Source organism: Protopterus annectens, chromosome 13.part0 (assembly GCF_019279795.1).
Source record: "Protopterus annectens isolate FY-2018-M chromosome 13.part0, PAN1.0, whole genome shotgun sequence".
Classification (NCBI taxonomy): Eukaryota; Metazoa; Chordata; order Ceratodontiformes; family Protopteridae; genus Protopterus; species Protopterus annectens.
This window is the reverse complement of record NC_056747.1, coordinates 816,518,795-816,533,720: the sequence shown is the minus strand read 5'-3', so window position 1 is coordinate 816,533,720 and position 14,926 is coordinate 816,518,795. Positions and strand designations below refer to the sequence as shown.

The following is a 14,926-nucleotide window of genomic DNA, read 5'->3' as shown; positions in this document are numbered from 1 at the left end:
TCGGTGGTGATGGTCTGGCCAGTAGGGCGGAGGATGAAGGGAAGACCCTTGTTCTTGGCACAGGCCTCTTCCCACCAGAGAAACTCGGCTCTTATACATGGGATCAGAGGGAGAGAGGTCTCTAGGGACTGAGAGTGCTGGCACCAAAGGTTCTTTGGATACCACTGGCGTTTTCTCATGTGAAAAGCCTGGCCAGAGGAATGAGAAGGATGCAAGATGCCATGTATCCCAGGGCTTGCAGGAACTTCCTCACTGTGAGGTGACTTCTGGAAGCCAGCTGGGTAAAGTAGAGAGGCAGGAAACTCTGCTTTTCTAGGGATAGGAAGGCCATTTCATGATCTTCCTGATTAGGGTTTTGCTTTGATTTCTCCTCGTTAATGGTGAACCCTAGGGAAGTTAGGAGTGATTTGACAAAGAGGAGGTCCTGGAGCAGCTTTTCTTTGCACTCTGCCTGAATGAGGCAGTCGTCCAGGTAAGGGTAAATCTGTATACTTCTCTGTCTGCAGTATGCTATGGCAGGGCCCAAGCATTTGGTGAATACTCTGGGTGCAGCAGATAAGCCAAAGGATAGTGCAGAGAACTGTAAGTGTTGTAATCCTGCTCTGAAGCTCAGGAATTTCCTGCACAATTCCCTTATGGGGATGTGGAGGTAGGAATCTGTTAGGTCTAGGGTCACTAGCCAGCCATTTTTTGTTAGCATAGGCAGCAGCTGCTGCAAAGTTAGCATTTTGAATCTGGGGACCACCAAGGAGGTATTCAGAATGAATAGATCCAGGATAGGGCGCCAAGTGCCCTCTTTTCTGGGAACAAGGAATAGTCTAGAGTAAAAGCCTTTACTTGTTTGATCTGAGGGGACAAGTTCTACTGCCCCCTGGGATATGAGAGTTTGGACCTGTTTCAGTGCCTCTACCCACTGATTTGGAGGTAAGTCTGGGTACCCTCTTGGAATTGGGAGTTCACTGAAAGAGAATATGTATCCCTGAAAAATGATCTTTAAGACCCACTGGTCCTTTGTTACAGAAAGCCAATTTTCCTTGAAGAGGGAGAGCCTTCCTCCTAGTTTTTGATGACTGAAGGGAGGGCAGAGGGGGGAAGGGAGTCATTGTGTTTGGCATAGAAGGTTGGCTTAGGACTCCCTGCCTTTGGGACAGACGTGGTCCATTGTTTGCTTCTCTGCTGGCCCTGGGATAGGGGGCTGGATGGTCTGTCCCTGCAGGGCTACCTTGGCCCTGTCTGCTAGGTGCAGGGAAGGACCAGTGCTTAGAGGGAAAATTCCTGCTTACCTGGGAAGTTGAATCTGAAAGAAATCTTTTACTGTTTGCATAGATTTTGCTTAGTCTTCTATGTTTTTAAGCACCTCTTCTGCTTTTTCCCCCAACAAGCACACCTTATCTAGGGGTCCATCAATAAGTTTCGACTTGACATGATCAGGGAGAGGGTGTTCCTTCAGCCATGCACGTCTCCTAATGACAAATCCTGTCACTGCTGCCCTCTAGAAGCTTTTAGGTCGTCATATCCCCAGTGTAATAAGTGTATGACCACTTGACAAGCAGAGTGCAGTAAATCTGCTAACTCTTTTAAATAGACACAGTCAGGAAAGGTAGAAATCAAGAAGTTATGTACTCACCATAACGTTCGATGTATGTAGTCCATCTCGCCTCACATTCTTACTCGTGGGTTGGAGCCGAATATCGGCTCCGACTCGGCCAACTTTTATTTACTAGCTCGAAGTCTCTCATTGGCTGGGCCAAGCAGGCATCCCATGCTGCACTGCTCCATAACCCCAGATCTAGTTTGCTGCGAATCCAACAATCACACCTCATGCATAACAACAATCCAATAGGTAGAACATTATCAAGGGGAATAAGAAAAAAACTACCATTGAAGGGTAGTCTAGCACCAATCCTAACCTCCAGATCCTCCAGGAAGGGGGCAGGTGGGAGGGTACGTAAGAATGTGAGGCGAGATGGACTACATACATCGAAAGTTATGGTGAATACATAATTTCTTGATGTTATGTAGTCCAATCTCGCCTACTCGCGGGACAGCGTCCCCAGCACCTCTATCCTGGGAGGCTCAAAGGAAGATACTCCTGAGGACTGTGGAACCAAAGGAAGCCCGGCCCCTGGACGCCACGTCCAGTTTGCAATGAGTAATAAAGGTGTGCGGGGAAGCCCATGTGGCTGCAGCACAAATATCATCCAAAGATAGTCTGGCATGGTATGCCAGAGACGCAGAAACAGCCCTAGTAGAGTGAGCCTTGACGGGGAACAGTAGATTTTTTCCCGCTGAAGAATAAATAAAGGAAATACAATTCGAAATCCATCTGGAAATGGTAACCTTGGAAATAGGGGTACCCAGTCTATTTTCTGAAAAGGAAACAAACAATTGGTCAGATTTTTGTAGGTGTTTGGTCCTGTGTAGATAGAATCGTAATTGTCTGTGCACGTCCAGTTGATGAAATCTAAACTCTGCCTTGTTCGAGAATTGAGAGAAGAAGACTGGCAGCTCAATAGACTGAGATTCACAATAGATGTTACCTTGGGAAGGAAGGACGGATTAGGTCTAAGAGAAACTCTGTCCTTATGAAAAATTAAATACGGGGGTTTGATGGAGAGAGCTTGAATCTCTGACACCCGTCTGGCTGATGTGATGGCTATTAGAAAGGCTGTCTTCCAGGACAAAAACTTTAATTCACAGGTGGCAGCCAGCTCGAAAGGTGGAGAAGTGAGAGCTTGCAAAACAAAGTTTAGATCCCAGGGCATGATAGGTTCTGACACAGGAGGTATGCGCCATAAGAGAAGGCTCATAGGAGGTATGAAAGTTTGAAATAGCAGCCAGCTGGACTTTAATGGTAGCGGGCGCAGAGCCCTGCTGAAAGAGCATGGACAAGAAATCCAAAACAGCAGCAATTGGGGCTGTGTAAGGGTCAATTCCTTGGGCATGAGCCCAAATAGCGAATCTCTTCCATTTGCTGGAATAAATCTTCCTAGCTGAAGACTTATGAGAAGAGGATATGATGTGCACCACCTCAAGTGAAAAACGATGAAGTCTAACGACGGAAGTGGAGTAGTCAGGCTGTCAACCTGAGGGTCCGCAGGGAGGGATGGAACTGTCCCGACATGTGTGTCAGTAGGTCTGGTACTGGATCCAGAATCCAAGGACTATCCACAGTGAATGGATGGAGAAAGGAGAACCAGACCTGGCGAGGCCAGTGTGGGGCAATTAGAATCATCTTGCTTCCCAAGGATATGGCTTTCTGAATCACTCTTGGTAACAGAAGAAACGGAGGGAAAGCATAGAGCAGACCGGAGGGCCAATCGTGGACTAGAGCGTCCCTGGGCGACTCCCCCTGTGGGGGGGGGATCAGGGTAAAGTAGTTGCTGCATTTGGCATTGAGGGGATTGGCAAAAAGATCGCAGCACGGCTGACCCCACCTGCTGAAAATCTGTTCCGCAACCAAAAGGTTCAGGGACCACTCGTAAGGCATCAGAATAGCTCTGCTAAGCCTGTCTGCTATCACATTGGCCTTCCCTGGAATGTGTGTTGCCACTAGAAAACGTTGGGAAGACACTGCCCACTGCCACACTCGCATGGCCTCTCTGCACAGGGGGTAAGATCTGGTTCCTCCTTGTTTGTTTAGATACCACACAATGGACATATTGTCCGAGTGTATTGCAATCGTCCCCAGAGGAAGAGAGCTCTGAAGTGCCCGCAACGCCAGTAACACCGCTCTCATCTCTATGACATTGATGTGCAGATGTACCTCGTGATCCTGCCACGTGCCTTGGACCGTTCTGCCAAGATAATGCCCCCTCACCTCATCTGGGAGGTGTCGTGGTCACCGTGGCGGTAGGTGACGGAGGAAAAAACTGTTTCCCCTCGTCCAGATTGGTGGAGCACAGCCACCAACGAAGATCCTATTTGCATCGGTCCGTGACTAGGATCTGGTGGGAAAGGGGGAATTTTTGGAGAGACCATTGGGCAAAGAGGAGCCATTGAATAAGCCTCATGTGTAATCTTGCTAGAGGCACCAACATAATGGTAGCTGCCATGGTGCCCAGAAGCTGAAGAACCCATCTTGCCTGTACTTTCCTGACGGGTAATAAAACATGAACCTAATTTTGTAATACTGTGATCCTGCCGTGCGGCAAGAAGGCCCACATTTGAGCGGTGTCTAGCTCTGCGCCTATAAATGTGACACGCTAAATCCCAGAAGTCTCAGAAACTCTCTGGCTGTGACAGAGTTCAGTAGAAAAAGATTTTGAAAGAAGGAAATGAGAGTCATAGCCTTTGGTGGAGGCAGGGATGCCAACATAGGCACTGTCTGAATCCGGCATCCTAGGAAGACATGATCTTGAGAAGGTGTTACAGATAACTCTGTGTGGTTTATAGTGAACCCCAGACTTTGCAAAAGAGAAATTGCGAAGTGGAGGTTTTGCAGTAAGGTGTCGGGAGAGGATGCTTGAAACAGGAGATCATCCATGTAAGGGAAAACTTGGATGCCTTGAAGCCTGCAAAAAGCAATCACAGGAGCTAGGCATGTGATGAATACCCCTGTGGCAGCAGAAAGGCCAAAAGGCAAAGTAGAGAACTGAAAATGCCAGGAAGCAACAAATACTTAAAAATTTTGTGAAAAGGGGATGAATAGGAATGTGAAAGTAGACATCCTTGCTATCCAAAGAGACCATGAAAGTCTAAGAATTAAAGGGAACAAAGTCTGTAGAGACAGCATGCGAAAGGAAGGCATCAGAAAAGTATTTAGATGAGAAAGGACCAGAATGGGTCACCAAGGATTTTATGGGAACTAGAAACATTCTTGAATAAAAACCTTTTCCCCTTTGAGTCTGTGGAACCTGCTGAATAGTTCCCCGATTCAACAATTCTTGTGTCCATGATGGGAGGTAGGGATTTCCAAACCATGAAACACCTTTTTTGAATTACTGAAAGAATCCATGAGTCTTGGGTAATGATTGATCAAACTGGATGAGACAGAGACACAAAGCAAGACAGGAATGAGGCTGAGAGAAGAGTGATAGTCAGATACTATCTGATTTATTTGGAAAGGGCCGAATGAAAGCTGGCTTGGATGGATAATTCCTTTGAAACTTAGGCACAGGTGAAACCAAAAGAGGTTTCAAGTCCTGTAATCGCATTTTCTCCTGTAAAAACTTGAACAAGTCAGCAGCAGCAATACCAAATAAGCCATTCTTCTCTAAAGGAGCATACATCAACTTAACTTTTATGTCAACTGGCTGTGGTTGAAGCCTTAGGCAGGAATACCTCCTCAATACAGATCCTGATGCAGTTGCCCTAGATTTAAGCTTCTGCTGCATCACAGCTGCACTTGAAATAATGGAGAGCCACCTGCGATAATTCCCCTAACAAAGACAAGCCTGAAGCTTTCCCCTCAGAATCTGGAAGATGAGAAATAACTTGAGTAGCCTGGGACAGGAGGGCCAAAACATATCTGGTCATACAAATCTGATAATTAGCAACACTAAAGGTAAGGGTGGCAGAAGTGTAAACCTTCTTTCCCAGTCTTTCCATTTTCCTCTTTTCCTTATCGGAGGGACGATGTTTAGTGGTAGGGAGCAATTTAGAAGGCTTACCTGAAGCCACAGAGACGCCAAAGGGTCAGCAGATGGGCAACTGTAAAGACATTTGCAATCATCAGACACTTTACAGAAATGATCAGGCTTCTTAGGGGCAGTGGGGCTGAGACTCAGTAGTCTGAGATGCTGAGGAGCAAGCATCCAGTAAACCAGGTAAAACTGCAGATACAGCAGATGGCAAAGAAGACTCCATTTGCACAAGCTCATGTTATCTCTTTTGCAAATCCGAAACTTGGGAAAACTCTCACCTGAAGTACTTCCTCATTTTAGCAATATTATCCCCAAAGTAATCTCCTCAATAGAGGATTGTGGACCAGTAAATTCCTCCTCAGAAGCATATTCAAGAGGTGATGGAATTTGGGTGGAAGAGGGCACAGATTTCTCATCTGAGGAAGCCTCTTCATCAGAGGAATCCTGCTCTCTTGTGCTCTTGTGAAGGGAAGACATCCAAGCAGCAACAGCAGAGCCCCCAAAGCAGGTTTCAGACTATAAGGGCATTAAATAAGCCCTGGGTTAAGTTTTGCCATTCACTTTCAGGGCCCCTGGAAAAAGAGACATGTTTTTTCTTCAATTGTACGTCTGCATCTGCCTTATGAAAAGTGGAAGGGACCAACACTGGCCTACACTCGATTACTGTCATCAGAACTTCCTCTCTTACTAGAATTTGAGGAAGCCCCCAGGGCCTTCAGTAATAACAAGTCTTGGCTCTCCCGACCATCAGAAATGGATGTCTGCAATGCCTCTGAGGCAGTAAACACATACGGAATGCCCATCCATAATGGACATTTTGTAACTACACTTGGAACATTTTTTTAAAACCGGAAGGTTTATGTTCCTTCTGATCCTTAGACATCTTACACAAGTAGACCATGAAAACAATCTAGCGGAAAACAGTATAAAGGCGGGAAACTAGTGAACAGATTACACAAGACAACCAAAGAACCTCCAAGTAAAACGGTTCTTTACTCACTCACAACACACTACTAAAAATTAAGCAGAACACATTTATCCCAAAATACACTTCCACAAAGGAAATGGAGCACTACACAGAAAAAGAAGGACTAGGTCCTCTAAGTAAAATGGGCCTAGCCCACCGGAACAGTTAGGGATACCAAATACCAAACAAAAAACACTACAACAAGCAACAAGAAGAATAGCTATTAAAATAGCTTTAGTGGTTAAACAACTATCAAATTTCTGAAGAGAAAATTGAAAAAAAGAAGGTACTTCGCCACAGCCAAGCGAGACCACGTCCTAGCTACACGAGCGGCAAACGAGATCTGGGGTTATGGAGCAGTGCAGCATGGGATGCCTGCTTGGCCCAGCCAATGAGAGACTTCGAGCTAGTAAATAAAAGTTGGCCGAGTCGGAGCCGATATTCGGCTCCGAACCCCCGAGTAAGAATGTAGGTGAGATTGGACTACATAACATCTCTGCTTCACATAGATGGTGGTTGTCTCTGCGATACACACCTGGCTCTACAGCAGGTCCTATTTATATCACAGACATGGTTTAAGTCTTTAAAATGGGTAATTCTGGTGCTGTTGTTTTGTGGATATGCAGGAGGTCCATCAGTGTAGGGGTGTGAAAATGACCTATATACCAGGCATAGATTTCCCTCAACAGCCTATAAGAGACAGAATACAAGGATAGGGCCTTCAGCTGGTTTGCATAGGACATTTTACTTATGCCCTGTATTCTTTTAGTGATGAATCTCTGTGGACGTTCCAGTTGTTGATATGCCTGGTTAGGTACATACCAAAGGGGGCATGGTATTCAATGAGAGGTCTGATGAATGCCGAATACAGTGGAACAATGACTTCTTGGACCTAGATGCCATACCTTTGTTATAAGTTGCATAACATAGAATGATTTCCTCATTACTGTAGACATGTGATGGTCAAAGGCTAGAGTACTGTGTGTGTCCCTAAGTCCCTGACTATTGGGTCATCTCTAAGGGGTGTGTTGTCAATATGACAGCTACCAGGGGTGGATGACTTTCTGAAGGATACTATTATGCATTTCTTGGCATTTTGTTTTCGTCCTAGGCTCTGACACCAGTTGGTTGTCTGTGTCAGCCCTTCCTAGAGAACATTTGTGTCAATGTGGGATTCAATGACCACTCATTATTTGCAATCATCAACAAATTTACTCAGCCAGAAACTACTGACATTGGCCTTGACCTCAGAGTAGTAAATGCCAAAAAGGAGAGCGGTCCAAGGACTGATCCCTGAGGGACTCCACTTCTGACTGGCCTCTATGTAAGGTAGACTCCCAATTCTAACTTCCTGGGTCCTGTGAGCCAGCTGGCTCTCTACTGGGTGGCTGTAGTACCTAACCTCTTGAGTTTGTCAACAATGCCCAAGTGGGGTACAGTGTCATATGCCTTGGCCAGGTCAAGGTAGGCAGTGTGAACCATCTTGCCCTCATCCATTGCTTTGGGGACCTTCTCAAAAAAGTCCACCAGGAGCGGCATGACCTGCCCTTGAAAAAAACAAACTGGGTTAGGTCCAGTATCTGGAGGTTTACTACATCATTATTCATCATTTCCATGGCTTTGCATACAAGACTAGTAAGACAGTATAGAAGTGTAAAATCTTACCATAACGATAGAGATCTTTCTCTTCACAGTTGCAGTATGCTTAACATGAGGGATTCCCCATCTAGGGTGGCTCAATGTCTGGCCAGTATACCAAAGCCTTTTACTATGCACTATGTTGCATGCTACCATATGTAGTGCATAAAGCGACACCCAGTACCATCCTCAGAACTGAATGTCAGTAGGAATGTCAGTCCAAGAAAAAAAAGAGGTTAAGTACACCCAGAAAAGATAGGACCAGGGTGTGGAGGGATTGAATACTGCAACAGTGAAGAAGGACATCTATCATTATGGTACAGGCTAGTTACCAGATCCATGGCAGCTTCCAGAGTGATCCCAGCCAAAGAATCTGACACTAGAATTAGGTGAACCTCAGGCTTTCATCAGCCTCGAGAGAGCCAATGCAGGTGCAGGAAGAGTCCGACCTTGGTTTCTTAGACTTCTTCATTGAAGACTTAACACCAGGCCTGGAAGTTCTCCATAGCATCTCTAGCTAAAAGTTTGAGACACTGATTTTCTATATAAATAGCAAGAAGACAGATGACTACATTAAGTCCTAGGCACAAAGGCCTGACAAATGGTACAAATTTTGTGATCGTGAGTAGGCCCTAAACAAAACAACACTGATCGTGACTATCTTTATGTGGAATTTGTCTCCACCGCAATTGCCTTTTCTGTTTGACATGAAAAAAACACAGCAAAAGCAAAACACAAAAAGAAACCCAATGAACTTACCTGAATGGCTTGATACACCAGCAAACAACTCAGGTGAGCAGACCAATGACCAAAAGTGGGGTTTGGACTGGAGGCTGAGAAGTTCTGAGGATGGTATAGCCAGCGTCACTTTTATGTCCTATATGAGAGAAGCATGATGATTCAAAGGAGACTTCTTTTGTGGTATGACCTTACCAGGAAGACATTACATAAGGGGTGTTACAGCACTCTGCCATATAATGAGGACCAGTTCCAGTATAGCTTTACCCTAGTTGGTGTAATGACAATCTGATCCAAGGAGTCTGTGTTTACAAAATCCAGAATCTCTGTACCTGTACATTTGGTGTCATAAGATTCCTAGTGGGATAATTAAACCATGAATATGTTATTGAGTTGGATGGTAAGTGTTTCCAGTAAGTTTAAATACATAGTATGGATTTCCTGGGTCATACAGGGGGACCTACAGCTTGCAAGGAAGTGGTATTGGATTTTGCCTAAGGTGATATGAAAATGGAGCAGCTCAAGTGCATTGTCCTGTATGACTACTCATAAGGTAGATTTGTTTTTGATGTAAATCAAGACACCTCCACCTTTATTTGTTGTCTGTGTAGTAGTTGGTCTAAATGTGAAAGCCATTACAACCTTGTACTGTCAGCATGCTCCCCACGGCTTTAATCCATGTTTCAGTGACCGCACATAAGTCAGTATTCTCTAGAGTGAATAATGCTTCTACAGAGCAGAGGTTTTTGTTTAGACTCCTAGCACTGAGCAGTAATACCTTTATATTTTCTTGGTTTTGATTTGCTACTTCAGACATACTTTCAGTCTGGCATTGCCTAAAAAAGACCCTTTGTGAAAAGACAATATTTTAGCAATATTCAAAAGCCTGAGGGAAAGTGCAGACCATCTCTGGCAAAGCAGTGTGGTCTGTTGAACATCTCCTTCCATGCTAACAAATACTGCATCCCTTTAGAATAACACCAGAAACTAAGCCAATTATTAAATTCAGTCATCTTTTGCTGGCACCATCCTTGAGAAGGTAAAATGCTGCTCAATGCTCTTCATACAAGCCTGGGACACATTTTGTGAGCTCCATGATGTCTCCATGTAGTCTAGAGAGGTCTCAGGTCACTTACCACATGGACTATGACTTGAGTCATACTGGTATTTGTGGTCCAATGACCTGAGTGTATGTGTAATGTGTCAGATCCTAGCCCTGATAAGCAACTAACTGTGACTTTCTCATCAGCTATCAGTTCCAAATGACCAGAATGTTGAATTACCAAAGGGGCATGGTATTCAATGAGAGGTCTGATGAATGCGAATACAGTGGAACAATGACTTCTTGGACCTAGATGCCATACCTTTGTTATAAGTTGCATAACATAGAATGATTTCCTCATTACTGTAGACATGTGATGGTCAAAGGCTAGAGTACTGTGTGTGTCCCTAAGTCCCTGACTATTGGGTCATCTCTAAGGGGTGTGTTGTCAATATGACAGCTACCAGGGGTGGATGACTTTCTGAAGGATACTATTATGCATTTCTTGGCATTTTGTTTTCGTCCTAGGCTCTGACACCAGTTGGTTGTCTGTGTCAGCCCTTCCTAGAGAACATTTGTGTCAATGTGGGATTCAATGACCACTCATTATTTGCAATCATCAACAAATTTACTCAGCCAGAAACTACTGACATTGGCCTTGACCTCAGAGTAGTAAATGCCAAAAAGGAGAGCGGTCCAAGGACTGATCCCTGAGGGACTCCACTTCTGACTGGCCTCTATGTAAAGGTAGACTCCCCAATTCTAACTTCCTGGGTCCTGTGAGCCAGCTGGCTCTCTACTGGGTGACGCATGCGTTAGTACCTAACCTCTTGAGTTTGTCAACAATGCCCAAGTGGGGTACAGTGTCATATGCCTTGGCCAGGTCAAGGTAGGCAGTGTGAACCATCTTGCCCTCATCCATTGCTTTGGGGACCTTCTCAAAAAAGTCCACCAGGAGCGGGCATGACCTGCCCTTGAAAAAAACAAACTGGGTTAGGTCCAGTATCTGGAGGTTTACTACATCATTATTCATCATTTCCATGGCTTTGCATACAAGACTAGTAAGACAGTATAGAAGTGTAAAATCTTACCATAACGATAGAGATCTTTCTCTTCACAGTTGCAGTATGCTTAACATGAGGGATTCCCCATCTAGGGTGGCTCAATGTCTGGCCAGTATACCAAAGCCTTTTACTACGTATGGTACGCACTATGTTGCACGTATGCGCCTACCATATGTAGTGCATAAAGGCGACACCCAGATGTACCATCCTCAGAACTGAATGTCGCAGTAGGAATGTCAGTCCAAGAAAAAGAAAAGAGGTTAAAAGTACACCCAGAAAAGATAGGACCAGGGTGTAGGAGGGATTGAATACTGCAACAGTGAAGAGAAGGACATCTATCATTATGGTAAGATTTTGCACAACTATACTACATCCTTCTATTCTACTGTAGCAGTATTCTTAACCTGAGGAAGAATCCCAAACCTCAGGAAGAAACTTGGGAGTAAGAGGAAGGACCCGTAGAACTCTACAGAAAGCCATGAAGGATGGCCCTAGCAAAACCAGCTTTAGCTCTGAAATCTCATCCAACTTGTAGTGTTTGGTAAAAGTATGCACTGACATCCAGGTAAGCTGCTTCAAGAATGGAGTTAGTGTCCAGCTCCTTGAAAAAAGCATCAGAAGCCGCCATATCCCTAGCAGAGTGAGCCTTAACAGAGAAAGGAAAAGTTTTACTATGATAGACATAAAAAGAAATGGCTTTAGAAATCCAAGAAGAAATAGTCTGCTTGGAAGCAGCCTATCCCAAAACCCTGGGATGAAAAGAAACAAAAAGCTGATCAGATTTCCTGACAGCCTTAGTTTTGTCCAAATAAAAACTGTGTCTATGCACGTCCAAGGTGTGTAGTACCTTCTTGCTAGGAGATTATGGAGAAGAAAAAAAAGTTGGAAAATAAATAGACTGATTAACTGACAACTCATTCACCACCTTGGGCATAAAAGAAGGATTAGCACACGTAAAGGCACCCTGTTCTTATGAAAAAACAAAAAAGGAGGAAAAGCCATAAGGGCTTGAAAGCTCAGACACCCATTTGGCTGAAGTAAGGGCTAACAAAAAAACAGTCTTCCAAGAGCAACGGTGCAAGGAAGCTAAAACCACAGGCTTAAAAGGAGCCAGAGTCGATTTTTCCAGAACAAAATTAAGATCCCAGAGAGGAGGAATGGGCTTCCTGGGAGGTCTAATGTGAACGACGCCTTTTAGAAATTGTTTTGCCTCAAACCTAGAAACTAAAGGAGGAGATAAAGGTAGACAAGCAGAAACTGCTTATAAGTGTAACTTGACAGAGGAATTAAGCCAACCCACTATTGAGCAATTCACACAAATAAGAAAGAACCACAGAAAGTGGAATCAGGTTACATGAAAGACACCAGACAGAAAACATCTTCCATTTGGATATGTAGGATTTCCTAGTATTGAGTTTCCTGGCCTCATACAGAATGTTAAGCATGTCCTCATAAAAAAAGTGTCTATAAGAAATCAAAATCCCATCAACCGTAGAGTCAGCTGAAGAGTGGATAAGTAATGATGGATTAGAGATTCTTTGTCTTGTGTGAGTAGGTCCATCCTGTGAGGTAACTTGTGATGACTGCCGCTGGCTAAATGAGAAGAGGGGACCAATGCTGTCTTGGCCAAAAGGGAGTCACCAGCAAGATTTTGGATTTGTCCTGTTGAATCTTGAACAGGACTTTCAGAATGAGAGGAAGGGGTAGGGGAATGCATACAGAAACATACCCTTGCAAGAGAAAAAGAAGGCGTTCACCTTCCAAACCAGAGGACTTGTGACTCTGGCACAGAATTGTGGAAGCTGTCTGTTCAGAGGGGAGGCAAAAAGATCTACTTGAGGAATACCTCACTTGTGGACAATATTGAGAAATACATCCCTGTGAAGCATCCATTCCTGGGACTGAGTCAAGGACCTGCTCAGAGTGTCTGCTGCATCATTTTGACCAGAGGGAATATTGAGTCACACGATGTTGAGCCACAAACTCCCACACAATGAGAGTAAGCCTGCAGAGAAGGCAAGATTTTGCCACCCCCCCCCCCGTTTGTTTACATACCAGAGAACTGATTTGTTGCCTGTAAACAGTTTGAGAGGACCAGGAGATTTAAGAGGATGGAAGTCCTGAAGAGTTAGCAGGAGCACACTCATCTCTTTGATGTTGATGCGCTTCTTTTATTGAAGAGGAGTCCAGACTCCCTGCACTCTCATTGTGCCAAAGGCTGCTCCCCATCCTACCTCTGAGACGTAAGATGTAGATGAATGGGGAGGCCGGGGTTCAGAGACAACTGTGGAATCCACCATTGAAACTCCTTCTTTAGACAGGGAAGAAGAGGAACTGCAAATTCTAAGGGATGCACTTCTTGTTGCCAGACTGATTTCAGGAACCAGTGAATTTTTCTCATGTGGAGTTTGGCTATAGGTAACAGGGATGGTGGATGCCATAAATCCCAGAAGTCTCAGAAACTCTCTGGCTGTGACAGAGTTCAGTAGAAAAAGATTTTGAAAGAAGGAAATGAGAGTCATAGCCTTTGGTGGAGGCAGGGATGCCAACATAGGCACTGTCTGAATCTGGCATCCTAGGAAGACATGATTTTGAGAAGGTGTTACAGATAACTCTGTGTGGTTTATAGTGAACCCCAGACTTTGCAAAAGAGAAATTGCGAAGTGGAGGTTTTGCAGTAAGGTGTCGGGAGAGGATGCTTGAAACAGGAGATCATCCATGTAAGGGAAAACTTGGATGCCTTGAAGCCTGCAAAAAGCAATCACAGGAGCTAGGCATATGATGAATACCCCTGTGGCAGCAGAAAGGCCAAAAGGCAAAGTAGAGAAGTGAAAATGCCAGGAAGCAACAAATACTTAAAAATTTTGTGAAAAGGGGATGAATAGGAATGTGAAAGTAGACATCCTTGCTATCCAAAGAGACCATGAAAGTCTAAGAATTAAAGGGAACAAAGTCTGTAGAGACAGCATGCGAAAGGAAGGCATCAGAAAAGTATTTAGATGAGAAAGGATCAGAATGGGTCACCAAGGATTTTATGGGAACTAGAAACATTCTTGAATAAAAACCTTTTCCCCTTTGAGTCTGTGGAACCTGCTGAATAGTTCCCCGATTCAACAATTCTTGTGTCCATGATGGGAGGTAGGGATTTCCAAACCATGAAACACCTTTTTTGAATTACTGAAAGAATCCATGAGTCTTGGGTAATGATTGATCAAACTGGATGAGACAGAGACACAAAGCAAGACAGGAATGAGGCTGAGAGAAGAGTGATTGTCAGATACTATCTGATTTATTTGGAAAGGGCCGAATGAAAGCTGGCTTGGATGGATAATTCCTTTGAAACTTAGGCACAGGTGAAACCAAAAGAGGTTTCAAGTCCTGTAAATACGTACTTTTCTCCTGTAAAAACTTGAACAAGTCAGCAGCAGCAATACCAAATAAGCCATTCTTCTCTAAAGGAGCATCCATCAACTTAACTTTTATGTCAACTGGCTGTGGTTGAAGCCTTAGGCAGGAATACCTCCTCAATACAGATCCTGATGCAGTTGCCCTAGACGAAGCTTCTGCTGCATCACAGCTGCACTTGAAATAATGGAGAGCCACCTGCGATAATTCCCCTAACAAAGACAAGCCTGAAGCTTTCCCCTCAGAATCTGGAAGATGAGAAGTAACTTGAGTAGCCTGGGACAGGAGGGCCAAAACATATCTGGTCATACAAATCTGATAATTAGCAACACTAAAGGCAAGGGTGGCAGAAGTGTAAACCTTCTTTCCCAGTCTTTCCATTTTCCTCTTTTCCTTATCGGAGGGACGATGTTTAGTGGTAGGGAGCAATTTAGAAGGCTTACCTGAAGCCACAGAGACGCCAAAGGGTCAGCAGATGGGCAACTGT

The 14,926-nt window shown here is 44.4% G+C and overlaps 1 protein-coding gene across 1 annotated transcript in view; it reads right to left on the bottom strand.

Annotated features, from left to right (window-relative positions):
- INTS2 (integrator complex subunit 2) overlaps positions 1 to 14,926 on the bottom strand; it is a 1,434,855-nt gene that overhangs the window by 769,705 nt on the left and 650,224 nt on the right. The gene's annotated exons all lie outside the window — the stretch shown is intronic.